We start from the raw sequence: 18,373 nt of genomic DNA, 5'->3' as shown, positions 1-18,373 counted from the left end.
ACATTTCTCATTTATGCCATTTCCCATGGTGCTATCTATTCCACGTTTCCAACCCAAACCGAATCCAGCAATTTGACCCACTATCGTTACCTTTACCGGGTTCACGTCGTACAATATCAAGGCAAGGGAAGACGGCAACCTATCACGCCGAATTGCTACCACCCACAACGAAGACACTGAGTTCGGTGGCCACACTGGCACTGGTGGGCTCTCGTTTCGAACGAAAGGAAAGCAAATGATAACACCGAATTGTTAGAGCCCACCTTTCAGCGGGTGCAGTTCTTACTCTGGCTTCTACTCAGCGGCACTCGCTTTGACAGACAGTGGAGGTAGTTGGCCGCAAAAGTGGACCATCCACGCCAAAATGCTTTGAGGTCATCGAATTTCCATTGAATGTGAATTTGGGAGGAACATTTTAGAAACAAGCTACATCGTCCAAAGTGAAGTGAAGTTGAGTGTCACAACTGAGGAGTGAGAAAAGTTGCCTCTGCAACATCAATAACGTCTAATTCTCCAGTTTTCTCGCGGCCAGCTCGACGACCGAGCTGTAATTATCCGACTATTATTGGAAGTGCATCAAGTCTGACCGACCCGAAAGACCCCGGTCCAAATTTAATAAGTCGCGGAGAGAAGAAAAGCAACAAAACAAACGAAAAAGAAAAAGAAAAACAGCAGTGAGAAGTGAAGTGATGCTGTTCTGTGCGATCTTGGCTTTTGCCCTTCTGAGTGCAGTCGTCGTCTATGCCATTTTCACCGTTGCTTTTTGGTTCTGCTGCGAGTGAGTGAGTGCTGGTTTTTGGTGGAACGTGTGTGTACGAGTGCGGTGGCTCCACGTGATTGATTCGTCGAAATCGTTGCAAAAGTGATCGTTGTTTGAAGGATGAAACGCATTATCGTCATTATAAGCTGTGAAACGAATGCAACACGTGTGTGGTGAGCTGGATCTGAAGGAAGAGAGCAGTCAAGTGCAGTGACGGTTTCATTAACGGTGAGATCGTTTGGAAATAGTTGTGAATGTTTGCCAGAGCGGTGATTTCGGCGTGGTGATTTTGTGAAGCCCTTGAATCATGGGCGTCTGAGACGGTGCGATGTTGGTGTTGATGGGATTTTAATCGAAGGCAATTTGCAATCGGATCTGCTGGTGGACTGAGATCGTGAGGAGTGCATTTGAGATGCAATGAAGGTAAGAAGATGTACTTTCCAATGTTTGCTCAAATTTATTGAAGCATTTTTATGGCAGTTTTGAAAAAGGATGCATGAAATTTTCGTATTTTGGAATCATTATTGAAAAATATGATCGAACAGTATTTTCACAAATTCTTGGTCTCTTTTGGTACAATATCTGCATTGCTGGAACGAAGCTGACTGACTTGTTGAGAAATCGGTCCTTGCCCCCATCCGGGAATTGCAGTATTGTAGAAAGATATTCTCGATCTACGATAAATTGATGTCAGAGGATATTCCGTAGATATATGGCGGATTAGCAAAGCTGGTCCAGTTAGAATCTGGACACAACTTTAATGTTATAGTACCACCCTTAGTGGTCGGTTCTGGAATGTGTTGACTGCTGTTTGTTTGTTTTGTTTTTATTATTGTCGTAGGACTACATCTTTGTCGAAGTTATGTGGTACCATTTCGCTGTGGCAACGTCACGAAATCATTTAAGTTTATAACTTGGCCATTTATGGATGGATATTAGGATGGGTTATCATGATCATTTTTCCAGAACAATGTTTTTTAGGTTCCATTTGGGGTCCCAAAAACTGTTAACAGGCTGCTCCACCCATTTGCTATTGTATACACATTTTCAATTTGTTCCATTATTGAATTTACGTTAGTGGTTTGGTATCTGTAATTGAAGTTTCAGTAATGGATAGCATCCAAGTTTCTTCAATTTTTATTAGTTTACTATTGATATCCATTTATAATTTTAATGCCAAACAAAGCTTAAATAAAATCTGATTCAAATGGCACAATAACATTGTAAAACCATCTTTTTTATGACCAAATTATAAGCGTTTAAAACCTTACATGATTTCGTGACGCTGCTACGGTGAAATGACAACCTGACATAATTTTGCATAGGATTTTTTGAAACTCTTGAATTGAGTTCAAATAGTATTTTATTAAAAAATCATTGAAATTTATGAGGATTATTCCATGATAATTATGAGCAGAACTCCTGGAAATCCCAAAGGAAAAAATCAAGGACAATATGAGAATAATTTCAAGAAATTTGTGTAGAAACAATCCGGAGTATAATTTCTTGGAAATTTTAGGAGAATACTTAGAGGGTGGGGGTATGCTAAATCGAGGATAATAACTAAATCTGAGAATAACTCCAGGAGAAAATAATACCGGGAGAGTTTGCCAAACATATTTTGAGGACAAATCTAAAGAATTTGTGAGGGGGACTGCGAATTGATTCTTAGGAAACTTTAAATGTAATTAGAATTACAAGGGAAGAAGTGAATTTCAAAGGGAACTCACAAATGAATTCAATGGAAATGCTGAGAAATATTCCAAAGGGATCCTGACTGAGAAGAATTTCAGGGTAATTCCTAGGAAAATTTCAAGGAATATTCCAATGATATTCCGGTGAAATTTTTTATAGAATTCAAAGAAGCGTTTAAAGCGAATTCGTATTAGCAATTAAAAATTTCTGGAATAATTCCATAGGATCTTTGGAAGAATAGAAAGTAAACTTTGAGGAGAATTGCAAGTGAATTTTCAGGAAAATTCATCTGGGTTATTCTGCGCTCTTCAGAACTACTTACTAATACTGTCTTGAAGTTCAGTTGTAGATTGATGCTAACAATACTTCTTTGCAATATTTTTGAATTTGTCTGAGCTTTGTTGGATTTCCTTAAGTTCCAAAAATTTCTGAATGGTCTTAAATCTTCTCTGAACTGCCGTGAGATGACAATTAGTGAATTGTTCAGAAAACAGATACTTTTGTTTAACCTCGCAATGATTGCGAAAATTATGAAAATGATTACTGGAGCTGTTGAATATGATCTAAACAAAGCTAAACATGTGAATGTTTTCTGAAAAGCTTTTAATTCTTCAGCAGTTATGGTTGGCGGATGTCACTTATTTGTAGAAACAGTGATCATTTTGTACTGATTTTTCGAAAATGTATGGCTAACGTCACATTGCCACTTTGCTTCCAAATCAAATTTTGTGCATGTATTAAGTATTTTTGGGTGGCATTAAGCATGAAGAACTCGAATATGGTGACATGCGAACATTGAACATGGTAGCGCTTACGTCATTTTATCATGGTTTGGTGTGATGATGGTTTCGCATTTTTTTTCTAGAATTCTAGGAAACTCCTATTGTTTTAACAATACGCTGAATCTTTTTTTTTAATTTATTTTATTTATTTAAAATTTATGGAACTGCCCTGAGCTTCTCTATTGTTTCTTGAAATTCTCGAAAGCTCTCTATCGTATTTGCAGTTCTCGTGGAGCTTGTAGTACTGACATTAATTTAATTAAACTGTCCTAGAAATGTCTAAGCTTCCGTTAAGTTCATGGAACTTATGTGCAGAACTCAACAATTTTCTTAACATCACTGAGGTTTGTTGAAAATCTGGGAACTTCTATACATTTCCCGCTGATATTCTTAAATTCATAGAACTTTCCAGGAGTTCCAGAAGTTTTGGCCATTACCAAAGTGTGCGTGCATTTAACGAGATTAGTGACGTTTAACGCACGCACACTAGTGGGTGCATCGCCGTGTGAAGTTGTTCACCATCTTCCTCTTGCTAACTTAAAAAAATGTTTGAAATTAGATCTGTCAAAATGAGTTGGATAGCGATTTGTTATGTATTTTCCTAGGATTTTCACTAACACGCTCTCATATATCGCATCAATTCAATCGGACGTGAAAATCTCAATGAATATATCAACAAACGATAGTGACAGAGCAGACAGTAGAACCTCTGTAATTTGAATCAATATTTAAAGTAGAGTCTGTTTAATCCGATTATGCGGAAAATTATAACAATCATCAATCAAAATCAAATTATAACCGTCTGCATAGAAAATAATTATAAGAAGTACCTAACAAGCTATTCGGGTTATCATCCCAACAATATGTGGTATTGTAGAACGATTTGTGGTATCTTTTACTCGTTTATTAGGGCGATATCTTGAATTTTCCGGGAAATGCGGGGAAAATCCCGAGAATCGGGAATGGTGAAATTAGTTGATTTCCCTTGATTTTTTTTCGGGGGTGTTACTGTTTGGGTACTGTTTGGGCCTTATGGAAAAAGCTAGAGCAGAGCGTTAGCAGGGCTATAAAGAGCGAGCACTCAACCGAACGAGACAGCAATCCGCTAGTATACTGTTGTTTACCATGAAAGTTTTTAATCAGTCATGATTGAACTAATGTTCGTTTAGAATTAATGATACTTTTATTCATATTATTGCCTATTGAATGGTGAATGAATAGTAAAGCACTAATGGCGCATTCATATACATAAAACAGATAGAAATTAGGGAACTGAAGAACATAAACTCCAGTATGAACGGTCGAATTAAATACAGAAACACACCAACTTTTAAACACCTACACTTAGCATACAGAAAACAACACCCACCACCCGGATCATGGAGGACAAGGGAAATTTGGAATGGGACATTTCGGGAAAAGGGAATTATATGGTCTGCTACTGGTCTGAAGAATAGCACTAGTTCTTTTCCACGCCAACCTTTGAGTCAACAAGTTCATCAAGCTGACGAAAGTTTATAAGTTCACAGAGTTTGATAAATAGTGAACAAACAGTCCAATACGGGTGGAAAAATATAGCTGCCTAATCCTTTGAATAGAATCAGGACCCATTGAGTTTTACCTCAAAGCCGTGTGTAAATCAGCTCGATATCACACCGGGACAGGTAGTGCTCGATTGACCGGCTACACGTGCCAATCAGCCTTGGTAGGGAACCAAGTACCGCGAGGAGTTTGCAACGACAGGACCCCGTGCCATCCAGCACTGATACCACTGTCCGTGGCAACCGTGCCATTCAGGGTTGCTTCCACTCACTTGCTAAAAAAATATTAATGCAACCATTAGATGATATAATGATATGTAGTACTTGTAAGTAACAATAAGAGGGTGTAAAGTACGTGTTTGATTCATAAAACCTGTCAATTTCGCTTTCACGGCGTCACAATCAGCGATTTTATGATTCGTGAGTGTTCACTCAGAGTGAGCGCTTACGAGTCGTAAAATCGATTATTGTGACGCACTCAAAGCATCATTGACAGATTTGATGTGTCAAACACGTACTTTACGACCTCTTCTTGAAGCTTACAAATAGTAATTATCATTATAACATCTCATGATTTCATAATTCCGAAAAACATTTTTTATAGCAAGTGAGTGGAAGTAACCCTGGTGCCATTCATCGCACTCATAGCCGCCCCGTCCGATTTCCCGCAGCAGAGATCTCCGTGCTGGCCGGCCCTTACGCACATACACATACACCTAGAAATTGTAAGTAGGTTTTGGTAAATAAAACTTAACTAGTGAAATAGTAGGTGACCGTGTTTGAACTTGCTGATCAGTGTCCCATATTTGTCCGGAGCCGACCTTGAGAGTCTAGTCCCCGTGGCTTTAGACCAGGGACCTGGGGAATTGTAGTAATAAAGTGAGAGAGAGCACTCAGAAATAACAGGAGTCACCCTCTATGTATTTATGAATGAGTGACATGACAGATCATCTCTACGATCACTGATATCACAGTTTTGCAATTTGATATTGATCCAAAGCAGCTCAAGAGCACTGCTTACCGGAGCTGGATCAATACAGCTACACAGTTTTGAAGAGACGGCTATCAGTACACCTCCACTTGGAGTTTTTCGACTATTGAGAGAGCTGCGATCTATTCTGAATACAGTGAAGGATTCGTCAATTATTTTTTTTTTCCTTTGATTTGTTTTTCCGTCGATCTTGTTTTCCGTGCTGAGCACCAATGCTACCGACGTGCCAAGAAGGCAGCTCCCACACCTGGACCCTACTTATCGACCCATCAACTCATGAACCGGGGACCAACGGCTTTACTTCCCATCCGAAGGAAGGCGTGATCAGAGATGTTATGCCTCAGAACATCCCGGCGGCGCCGACTGGGATTGAACCCTGGCCTGCTGGGGTGAGAGGTAATCACGCTTATCACTACACCACCGGCGCCGTTAAAATAATTTACTCGACAAGATACAATTGTCCAGCACAGTCAGCACAATACCATCATATTCCCAGCCGGTTGTAGCTAGGAAGAAAGCGTCGATCTTAGTCTGAAGTCCTCGTACATTCTGATAGTACATGCGTAACTTTAAGACAGTCGTTAAGGAAGGGTTGCCACACACTAAGTCTTGTTCGTTCCGCAGTATATTGCATTGCATAGGAATGAGTGAATCACCGAGAAAGCACGCACGAACAGCCAAGTCGGGAGACCCTCATCCTATTTCTGATCAAAGGGCAAGAACGACCTTGAGGGCAGGAAACCGTAGATGATAGTCAAGAAACGGCAGTGGGCTCGCCTGTGTCAGAGTGAACGAGGGTTCCTATGGTACCTTGTTGCGTCCGTTCTGAATGAATAAGTGTGATGATACTTGTTACCACTTGGGTAGTTTACCCTATATCATCAGCACTGAGCGATGAGAGTGAGTGTAGGTATCGGCAATCCATACTGCTATTAAGTATGAACGAGCAAGGCTGACTGTTGCTATCAATATGCTATTGAGTTATTTATTATATTAAGCTATTTATTTAACTGTTCTACAGAAAGTTATTGTTTATTTATCTAATGTACTATGTTATAAACCTTAATTTATTAAAAAACAAATAAAAATGTGTAAAAGATAGCAGAACAGATTAAAAATACCACTCCAAAGAAACGGTTCAATTAAAATTAACAAAACACAATTTGCTAAACATAAGGTACACTTCCTATAAAGACACCACAAATAGGATCGGATCATAGAAGAGGGAAATAAATGGAAAGTATGACGGGTGGAAACAGGGAGTATGGTCAAATAGGAGAAAATCGAGGTTACTGCTGGGTCAGATCGAATGGGCAAGTTCCTTTTCACTTCAGCTCTTCTTGAAGGAGGTTTGGAGCATAGTTCGCAGATAAAAGTAAAACTGTTTAAACAAGTGATAATACAAGTCGAAGTGACTTTCCAGTTAAATTAAGTGAAAAAAAAACTCTGGAACGCGTTAATCAAAATAGTCAGGACCCATTGTCCTTAGTTTAAGCACAAACGAAGTGACAGACGGAGCGGCTCGAAAACTTTGGTGACTAACCTGCTATTGCAATTTTTCAGTGTACAACATGGCAACACCACTACTACTGGATTGTACCACATGGCAACACTACTACTGGATTGTACTAGCATTTTCACCAAATGTATTAGAATGTTTTGGTTCGATCTCTTTCACTCTACTCAAAACTGAAATGCATAAAAAAATGACAAAATGATACGCACTCTTTGCATACTGTCAAAGAATCATTGTACACAAAATCAACTTTGTTCAAATCAAAAAAAAAACTAGCCCATCTGGTGGATTATGGCACAAGCTTCCAAGAAAATTCTATTACAGTGAACCACATTTTTTAAATGGATTTCTTCGCCAGTTAGTCGTCTGTCACTTCGTTTGTGATTTAAGTCTCCGCTGTTCAGCGTCGAGCCACCGAACGCTTTCTAGACCGTCGGAGCGGTCAACCCCTCTCCCACCCTCCCAGCGAGCGTGAAGTTCCTCGCGATCACTGGCGATCAACCGAACGCTGTCTAGACCGTCGCTCTAGACCAGGGACCTGGGGCATTGCCATAATAGAGAGCTCTGCTCCCACAGAAGTAGATACTGGAGCAACCTTCAATAAGTCGATTTTTCATTATTACTTGAAGGGCCTGGACTGTATGCAGATAATTCAACAACCCGTTATATTCAGCATTGTATACTGCTATACAGCATTTATTCAATATATACACTATATATTAGAAAAATTCATGTAAATTTACGTGTTCTGAGAATGACATATACGAGCGTCAATTAAACATAAAATTGAGTCATAACCGACGCGAAATCCAGCTCAATCAAACGTACTTTTTGTCGAGTAACGAACTTTTCAATCTCGGAGCACTTAATTTTACATGACATGTTTGTTTGCGCCTCATCCCTTATGTGAAAATAGTTATTTTAAAGTGTGTATGCTTATTTGTGACACTGAATTATTTGTTGGGAACAGGGCTGTCTTGCATCAACGTAGAGAGAACAAAGTCAGTGATGAAAAATATTGTATGACTATCTTCGTCACACTCCAAACAGTGCATGACAAATTCCGTATGAAGACAAAGCCTTTGGCAGGGGATGATGACGTGTAGGCAGCTGGATCAGCAAATCGGACTGGTAAATCCCATATTCTTCGGTTCAATGATTGGGCACTCGCAAGAGTCTCGGCCCGTCTGCTGCTGAAGGCCCAGAATATCAGTACCAACCCAGTTAAAGCTCCTCCCCTTTTAAGTTTTTCTCGTTAAACTCCTTCTCTCAACAAGTTGGTAAATCTTAGCCTTTAGCAGAAAGACGCTTAACACTTTTGTCGGAGAATTTAAGATCCTGTTTCACGTCATGGTTCGTCTCTATGCCTGTTCAGATAAATTAGTACTGCTATTTATTTTCTCTACTGCGCTAAATCAAACGAGTGGAACTAAGAAGGGATGTCAGTTACGCGCTCGAATAATTGAAAATTCGATAAATATTCAATCGAATACCTGGAAAAATCTTTACGAGATTACAACTCTGGAGAGCATTCTGTGTTTGTAATTCTGAATATGACGATGAGTGTGCAAAATGTTACGCAATTGCATCCTCCCTATTCGCACACGCCCGAAGATCGAAGGTGAATGCCTCTTCGACATGTTTCATCAACTAACGACTCTCTGATGACTGTGTTGGGGAAGTAGCATATGCAAGTACGTAATTGGTGAATTTGTTAGTTATTTCGACGCTTTTGGATAATGCTTGACATTTACCATTTTTACAATAGTTTCTTATTGAAAACCAACAGGAAACGATGCGTAGAAATATTTCTGACCAACGGTTTTACGATGCGTAGAAATATTTCTGATCCATTGGTGTTAAAATTATTGAAATTGGTCGAGGGGCAGCTGAGTTATTAACGTTCAAAATCTTTCATAATTTCGTTACATGTTCCATTTTTGGTTTTCACAAAATGTATCTCCATATAGAAATCACAGACGTATTTGCTTCTTGTTTGTCCATGCATGATAGAAAAACGAGAAGTAAAAGTAAATGATTCGATAGGATTTGTCGGCCTCTCTTCGTCAATGACGAAGGATGTATGGAAAAGATGGTTTTTGTACAGCGACAATTTATTTTTGGCTTTCGTTAAACATCAGTGACCAAACTGACCGTTACTATGGTTGGGAGCTTCATTTATCCAATGGCACCATTGTTAAAGTTTGGTTGTTCAGTCTGTTTCAATTGTTATTCTAGATTAAGATTGATAATCTTTGTTTACAATTTACTAGACAGTTTCTAGCAAAGATGCTGAATGTTTTTCTCTTAAACTTCCTTGATCTGACAAAATAAATAGCTTTTTTAAAAATGATGTTCAAATTCATTCCTTAACGTAATAACTACAACCAAAGAAATAAGAAAGGAAATGGCTTCATTTATATTTAATCACCATTGTACTCCCGTTGACTACCATCGTGCTTAAAATGTCTCAAAATAATCGAATGTCATGGTTATTACACTGAATATATCCACCGGTCTCAAAGCAGAAGGTGTTAGGGTAGAGAACTACTTCGACACAAGCGCCCATTTCCGTCAAATCGAGAAGAAACATCAAATATATAAATGATTTCGATATGGACGCATCAACCATACGTTTGGTACGATAGGTAAGGCCAAAACCTCTAAAACGAAGTCTCTAAGATAGCATAATATGAGTACTTACATCCATTCTGCTCGCTAATAACAGAACCCGAGCAGGAACGAAAATCTCGATACCTTAAATTGGTATGGATGAGCCTGACATGACAGGAAAAATATCCCAAAATAATACCAACAAAATGTTCCCACAATACCATTCCAATAGCAAACTATGAAAATGCAATACCAAAACAATACCACGCAGGTATTCTTACAAAGTTTTTTCATGTAATTTTTTGGTATTATTCTTTGGTAATTTACCTCTTATGTCATGCTGGTCAATACCAAATTTTGGTATCAGGTCAGAATTAGGTATTCATTAGTTATTTTCTCCTACTCGGGAAGCGAATCAAATTTTTTATGCTTTCATCCGTATGCTGAAGCGAATCCTATGACGTTTCGATGTGTTTGGACGGAATTGAAACTCGTATGACGGAATTGGAATCAAAAAGCAGTGTTGTTAACAATGTGTGACTCTTTTTTAAATCTAACAATACATATGGAAAAGTAAATACATTGAGAAGCATTTTTTGATAGAGGCATTAATTTTTTTGTCCAACCCCATTTGAAAGAGAGGGAAAGTGCGTGTTGTACTTAGTAGGACGGAAATGAGATCTTAACCCTAGCTTCCAGCACTCCCACCTTCTTCCTACCTTTTCGTCGATTAAATGAACTTTCATCAGACTGCGGGCTATTGGAGTGCGCAGTCATTTACGTTTTATTTCCTCACATTTATCATAGCCGAACATTGTAGTGACTGCGTGGTGGTGTTGGTATTGTCAAAATTAAATGACCAATGGCTCGAAAAGGCACGACAGCCATGCACGGGCCTTCGTCGGTGCGGTGGCTCTAGGTCATCGCGTGGCGTAGTCGTCCGGTGGCAACCTGGGATTGATGCAACAATGTGCTTGTAATTAGGATTTTTTGTTATAACTGTGCGTCTCTCACGAGACCATCATCGATTTTGATCATGTCGATTCAATGCTGTTCGAATTCGAAATGAAGAGAGTGCGGTAGCGAAACAGCATGAGGCGCATTCATTATGGGTTGTCAAGGTTAATGAGTTGATCATTTTACGGTAGTTACGTGCTGTCGTTAATTAAATTGATGTGGTGGAAATAATTCCCAATTCACTATGGGGATGCTGCTAAGCAGCCAAATTTGATCAAACGAAAGTAACAGTTTTGGAAAATGTGCTGGTAAGCTTCAAAAGAAATTTCCTCATTACTAGGAACAATTTAGTAACGGCTCGCGTAGTTTAGCTGTAAAGATCGAGCTTATCGCAAATGAGTGGTGCCTAATGAAACGGAATTCATCGCCTTTCATGTTTTTTGTTTAATCCAAACCATCAACTCTCTCTATTTTAAGCTAATCGCTGAATTGCAACCCGTTGTTGCTGAGTCTAGTTATTGTTGATTGTTTACAGTCGATGTAATCTACTCCACATGGTGCCTCTTGGTTTGTTTGAGTGCTGCTATCGCCGTGGGTTCCAACAAGCTCTTTATTGAAAGATAAAAAAAATCGCGGCCGACAATCATCCGGAAGCATTCGCTTAGACCATCCGCAGTCAGCAGGGTGGCGTAAAACGACGATCTTCTCGGTGTAATTGAATTAGCTCCGCCACTGGTGGTGGTGGTTGCGAAATCATGACGAGCCAAGATTTGCAGATCGTTGGAGATTACAGGGTTTTACAAGGAAATTGCAAGGTTTTAATGATGGCATTGTGGATGGAAGAATTTGAACGGTAATGTACTGCATACTAGTTGGGAGGCTTTTGATGGTAACCTACATAGTTTGGGAAATGGGAAGTCGTGAAATTTTGTCCAATTTAGATATCTTTTAACAACCGTCAGAGTAAAATGCATCCATAAATCCTTTCCCTGATGCCACTTATGCTCTGGTTACAATTACATTTATTCGCCCTTGCCTCAGTGTAGAAAGCTCAAACGTCCGATAAACAATTTAAAGGAAAATTAAAAGCCACAGAAGAATACCTTCCCGGCTGAGTGCGGAAAGCGCAAAAATGCGTTTTTTCACGTGAGAAAATTCCAAACAGCACCAGCATATAAGAACCAGGCAACGACCAAACAAACCGAGGCCATATATACTGAAGATTGGCGACCAGACTTTAAGCCAGCCAACCACATGCGAAAATCATTCGAGGATATAACCCGGCCGGAGCGTCGTCAATGTGCGGCGCTGCATTCCCGCCGTATTCCAAACTTTTTGCACATACCTACCCGGTCTCGACAACCCTCATGACCACGGCATGCCGGTGGGAAATATGTTGATGCGTTTCCGCTCCGAGATTACCGTGTGAGAACTCACACGGAGATCTTCCGCTCGTATCGGATTCTTGCTCGAACCGGCTGGATTGAATCTTTTGTGGTTTTGTTATTTCAATTTAATATCGATCCCGGCTGGGGCGAGGAGGAGCTGCGTTGCTCCATGGTAACCTCGAATTTGGTCGTGTTGGGAAGATTTCGGGAGGAGGGGGTCTGGTGACAAATTGGTTTGTTGAAAATTTGTTTTGCTGAAATATGAGCTGGGTTTGCGTGTCTGGGAGTCACTATAGTGTATCTATTCGTGTGGCAAATATTTTATTTGGTTTCATATTTTATTTACTAGTTGATAGGCATACGGTGGGATTGTTATGGAGATTGTTGATAACGGGGACGGAGGTATCAGAAGCGTTTTGTTTAGTGTTTATGTAGGAAGCACACATACATTTATGGAACAGTGAGTGATGGTTTGTAGCAAATGGTCAGGATTACTAGAATGCTTGCTAATGAAATAGTCAGTAAAACTCATGTTCGAGCAAAAAACATCTGTTTTTAACAAATTCAACCTAATGTAGTTGGAAATGCATCCATTTACGCCGTATACGTTAAAAGTAATTAATAAAAAAAGATAAATTATGATTACAGATTAGGTCGACTCAAAATTGAGATAAATCTTGAAAACGTAGATAACTCTAGTTAGTTAATAGACTGAGTAAAACTTTCCGAGCTTTTACTGGAATTTGTTCTCTAATATGAGCAACATCTCGATGTACATATGAAATTAGTACGCGGAAAAAAGTTTTCATGTACTTTCCATTGGGAATGGACATAATATTTTCCAATAACAAACATTCATATGATCTAGATGATAAATCACTTAAATTTCATTTGACACATAATGTTCATGTGATTTTGTGGTGTAGTTCTTAATTATGATATCACATGAAAGCTGTGTGAAATTCTAATGAATATTTTCCATTGGATATGTTATTTATTCTTTGAGTGTATACTTCTAGAATGAGTAAATTTTTCGTTGATTTTTGTCATATTCGAAAAGATTTATGAGGCTCGGAAAATTTTACTCCGTCTACAAAAAAAAAAAAAAAAAAAAAACTACGTGTTCTAGGGTTTGACTAATTTAAGCTTAAATTTGAGTCGATCTTGTATGCCATGTAGTGTGGAAATCCGTTAGTTACTTAGCAATTTTAAGCTTGTTAATACGATTCTAAACACTTCATGCTCAAAAAGTGTTGATGAATCAGGATCAAGGTTGCTGAAACGATACAGCAATGTATGAATGTAAGTTCGTATAAGTATAACTCACTCAATGTTCGCAGAGATGGCTGGACCAATTTGAGTGGAACATGTTCCACAAGATGTGTTTCAGATCCCCATAGATTGCTATTGATTTTTGACGTAGGACTACTACTGTGATTTCTATATGGGGCTACACTTTGTGAAAACCGAAAATGGATCAAATTTCAATAATTTTATCACCAATCGATCAGAAATGTTTCTACGCATCGATATCAATACCGTTGGTTTTCAACAAGAAACTATTGAAAAAATGGTGAACGTCAAGCATTGTCCAAAAGCATCGAAATAATTAACAAATCCACCAATTACGTACATGCATATGCTACTTCCCCAACACAGTCAACACTCCGATCTTCGGGCGTGTGTGAATACGGAGGATGCAATTGCGTAACATTTTGCACACTCATCGCCATATTCAGAATACAAGCTCCCAACGACCACACAAAATGCGAGTTGTAATCTCGTAAAGATTTTTCCAGGTATTTGATTAAACATTTATCGAATTTTCCATTATTTAACGAGTTGAACTTGACTTTACCGAAAATGGTTAAAAATGGTTTATAATCCATGCTAAACTTTAACTGAAATGGTTATGGAACTTTACATGTACGTTTGTGTGATAAAGTTTTAACCTGATGTATTATGGTTCTTTGGAAGTGAACCTTACAAATAATGGGTTGTTAAGAACCATTACCATTCAAAATAGTTATTTTCTCCATAGTATGACCAATTTTCGTTGCATTTTCCTGAATTGGCACCCTTCCCCAAAGACGTAGTTTTTTTCCTTGATTTGTTTTCCGTCGATCACCAAAGACGTAGTTCTACGTCAAAATTGCTTTAATCGTTGTTTTCTAGTGTTTTTTTTTTTAAATCATATGTGAAAACATATACTTCCTTTTCAAAAATTAGTATTGAGTCAAAATGGTCTCGTGATCTGTGGAAAAATCATAATCTCAAAAACTGAAACGGAAAGAATTGTGTCAGATTTTGACTTTTTCTGGCAGATTTTACCTGTAAATGCTCTGCATAAAGAAGATTTTTCAGCACGAGTCGTACTTTATCCATCGAAGCTTGCCGGGTTGGATAATTACAGTGAGTGCTGAAAAAATAGGATTTTGCAACTAGTTGCATAAAACATTTTTTGCACTCAAAAGAGTGTCGAAAAGTAGAGCTTTCCAGCGTTGGGCGCTGAAAAGTAGTACTTTTCGACACTATTATTTTAGTTAGGAAAAGTAGGCCATTATGAATGCTCGTACATTTCTCTTAACACTGCTCATGAGATCTTGGGCGAGGCTTTGCCCATCTTCCTTACACAATTTCTCACAGTTTTTCTTCAAAGCTTCATCGGTTTTGAATGATTTTCCGCTTTTCTTCAACTTCTTCTTCATTATCGCCCAAAACTTTTCGATCGGACGAAGTTCTGGTGTATTTGGCGGGTTTGCCTCCTTAGGGACCACATTAACGCCCTTCGCTTCGTACCAATTCATTACAGGCTTGGCGTAATGGCACGAAGCGAGATCCGGCCAGAACAGCGTGGAACCACGGTGAGAGCGGATGAAGGGCAGCAAGCGCTTCTGCAAGCATTCCTCTCGATAAATCTGCCCGTTTATGGTGCCGGTTGTAACGAACGGCTTGCTGTACCGTCCGCACTCGCAGATCGCCTGCCACAACAGGTACTTCTTCGCGAATTTGTGCATCTTTCTCTTCCGGAACTTTTCCGGAACCTCCATGCGGGACGTACCGACAAAAAACTCTAGGCCGGGGATTTGTTTGGTGTCCGCCTTGATGTATGTCTCGTCGTCCATGACGAGACAGCCTGGCTTGACCAGCCACTCACGGTACAGCTTCCGCGCACGCAATTTGGCCACCGTGTTTTGCTTGTAAGTCCAGTTTGGCGCCTTCCTGACCTTAAAAACACGTAGCCCAGCCCGCTTCATGGTCTGCTGGACGAACCACTTCGACGAATTAACCTTTTTGGCCACGTCTCGGGTGAAAAGGTTCGGGTTTTTCTTAAAGTACTGCCTTATCTTCCGCGCCTTCTCTGGGTATTCCGTTTTCGGTTTTCGGCCGCTTCCAGCGCGCCGCTCGATAGTCTTCGTCTCCTGGAACATATTCACAACGCGGGACACGGTTTAATGGTGGATTCCAAGCCTTTTGCCGATCGATCTGTGCGACTGACCAGGATTATCGATCACCGCGCCCAAGATTTGCTGGCGTAGCTCTTCTTGTTTCGAATGTATATTGAAAACTACTTGACAGATCGCGATAAAATTTTGCACACATATACTTAACACTCTAAACTAGTATTACCCATTAATTTTTACCCACGCGATAAAAAGTTACACCCAAAACAAAGTGTCGCATTTTTTCCGAGTCCAGTCTTTATGTAATTCCTAATCTTCTATTCGTTGTTCCCTAGTTTGAAGTGATGTTTGATTGACTAGGGTTCTGATGCATGGTCATTATCGATGTCATTCCTTAATTTTGTTGCTAAGGAACGCTATTTTGACTGACAAAGGGGCGCGCCTTTGGAGGGTGTTTATACATATCTATATATATAAAAATGAATTTCTGTCTGTCTGTCTGTCTGTCTGTCTGTCTGTCTGTCTGTCTGTCTGTCTGTCTGTCTGTCTGTCTGTCTGTCTGTCTGTCTGTCTGTCTGTCTGTCTGTCTGTCTGTCTGTCTGTCTGTCTGTCTGTCTGTCTGTCTGTCTGTCTGTCTGTCTGTCTGTCTGTCTGTCTGTCTGTCTGTCTGTCTGTCTGTCTGTCTGTCTGTCTGTCTGTCTGTCTGTCTGTCTGTCTGTCTGTCTGTCTGTCTGTCTGTCTGTCTGTCTGTCTGTCTGTCTGTCTGTCTGTCTGTCTGTCTGTCTGTCTGTCTGTCTGTCTGTCTGTCTGTCTGTCTGTCTGTCTGTCTGTCTGTCTGTCTGTCTGTCTGTCTGTCTGTCTGTCTGTCTGTCTGTCTGTCTGTCTGTCTGTCTGTCTGTCTGTCTGTCTGTCTGTCTGTCTGTCTGTCTGTCTGTCTGTCTGTCTGTCTGTCTGTCTGTCTGTCTGTCTGTCTGTCTGTCTGTCTGTCTGTCTGTCTGTCTGTCTGTCTGTCTGTCTGTCTGTCTGTCTGTCTGTCTGTCTGTCTGTCTGTCTGTCTGTCTGTCTGTCTGTCTGTCTGTCTGTCTGTCTGTCTGTCTGTCTGTCTGTCTGTCTGTCTGTCTGTCTGTCTGTCTGTCTGTCTGTCTGTCTGTCTGTCTGTCTGTCTGTCTGTCTGTCTGTCTGTCTGTCTGTCTGTCTGTCTGTCTGTCTGTCTGTCTGTCTGTCTGTCTGTCTGTCTGTCTGTCTGTCTGTCTGTCTGTCTGTCTGTCTGTCTGTCTGTCTGTCTGTCTGTCTGTCTGTCTGTCTGTCTGTCTGTCTGTCTGTCTGTCTGTCTGTCTGTCTGTCTGTCTGTCTGTCTGTCTGTCTGTCTGTCTGTCTGTCTGTCTGTCTGTCTGTCTGTCTGTCTGTCTGTCTGTCTGTCTGTCTGTCTGTCTGTCTGTCTGTCTGTCTGTCTGTCTGTCTGTCTGTCTGTCTGTCTGTCTGTCTGTCTGTCTGTCTGTCTGTCTGTCTGTCTGTCTGTCTGTCTGTCTGTCTGTCTGTCTGTCTGTCTGTCTGTCTGTCTGTCTGTCTGTCTGTCTGTCTGTCTGTCTGTCTGTCTGTCTGTCTGTCTGTCTGTCTGTCTGTCTGTCTGTCTGTCTGTCTGTCTGTCTGTCTGTCTGTCTGTCTGTCTGTCTGTCTGTCTGTCTGTCTGTCTGTCTGTCTGTCTGTCTGTCTGTCTGTCTGTCTGTCTGTCTGTCTGTCTGTCTGTCTGTCTGTCTGTCTGTCTGTCTGTCTGTCTGTCTGTCTGTCTGTCTGTCTGTCTGTCTGTCTGTCTGTCTGTCTGTCTGTCTGTCTGTCCCTTCTGTAAGGGGGGGGGGCTCCCATACAAATGAAACTGAAATTTCTTAATTAGGCATGTGGGGGCGAGTGTGGAGGTATAAGGAGATAATCATAGGGGGTATCCCCTTAGATAATAGGGGGGGGGGGCTACGTACAATATAGCATGCTTTTTTTTTAAATGGTGCATACCTGACCACTTTACGTGATGCGGTCAATTTTGTTTTTTTTCTTAAATTGCACCCCCAATATGGTGCCGAAAGACGTAATCCTACGTCAAAAAAAAAACTGTCCAAAGAACGTGCCTCACTTCACGTTTTCCTAGAAAGTACCATGATTAGTTAGAACCAACTTTCAAAAGACAGAATTTCACAAAAGATAGCACTGTTCGATGCCCACTCCTACACAAACTAGCTCCTCCAGTTGAATGCTTATCTTTCTGTTATGACTGCGGTTTCTGTTTGTGTTTGATCGCGATTTTTTTCTTCGTTGCTTCCGCGTCGTTTTGCGTCTGTGGTTTCTTTTCATTTTGTGCAAGCGCATCACAAGAAAGGAAAACTTTGTCTTGTTACCATGTCATATTGAAGGTAGAGAGGTATTTGTTTGTCCGCCTCCAGTGCATGGGGTAGGTGAGGCTTGACATGCAAAGGAATATTAAGGAACTGCTTGCTGGGAGGGAATTCTGGATCAAGTTTTATTCGGCGGTAGGCTGAGGGAGCAATTGAAGCGTGAATGATCGTTGATGTTTTGGGAAGGAGGGAGGGAATGAAATATGTTTCCTTTCCGAAATTTAATGGCTTACTGGTTTAGTTTTCCGCATGATAGGTTCATATATTTTCACTGTGGGAAATGCAGCTTATGATGAGGGAGGATATGGCAATATCGTTCCGTCTGGAAATTTGCTTTCGATA

At 40.3% G+C, this 18,373-nt stretch overlaps 1 protein-coding gene across 1 annotated transcript in view; it reads left to right on the top strand.

The window, feature by feature from the left end:
• Nucleotides 1–1,159: 1,159 nt before the first annotated feature.
• LOC135711951 (uncharacterized) overlaps nt 1,160–18,373 on the top strand; it is a 137,007-nt gene continuing 119,793 nt past the window's right edge. The window contains exon 1 of the mRNA XM_065234925.1: nt 1,160–1,183. The gene's annotated coding sequence lies outside the window, so the exon portion shown is untranslated. The remainder of the gene's footprint in view (nt 1,184–18,373) is intronic.

The sequence above is a fragment of the Ochlerotatus camptorhynchus genome, unplaced genomic scaffold (genome assembly GCF_037179485.1).
Source record: "Ochlerotatus camptorhynchus isolate MF236.1 unplaced genomic scaffold, CSIRO-AGI_Acam_v1.1 ptg000446l, whole genome shotgun sequence".
NCBI lineage: Eukaryota > Metazoa > Arthropoda > Insecta > Diptera > Culicidae > Ochlerotatus > Ochlerotatus camptorhynchus.
This window is presented reverse-complemented; position numbering and strand designations above follow the sequence as displayed.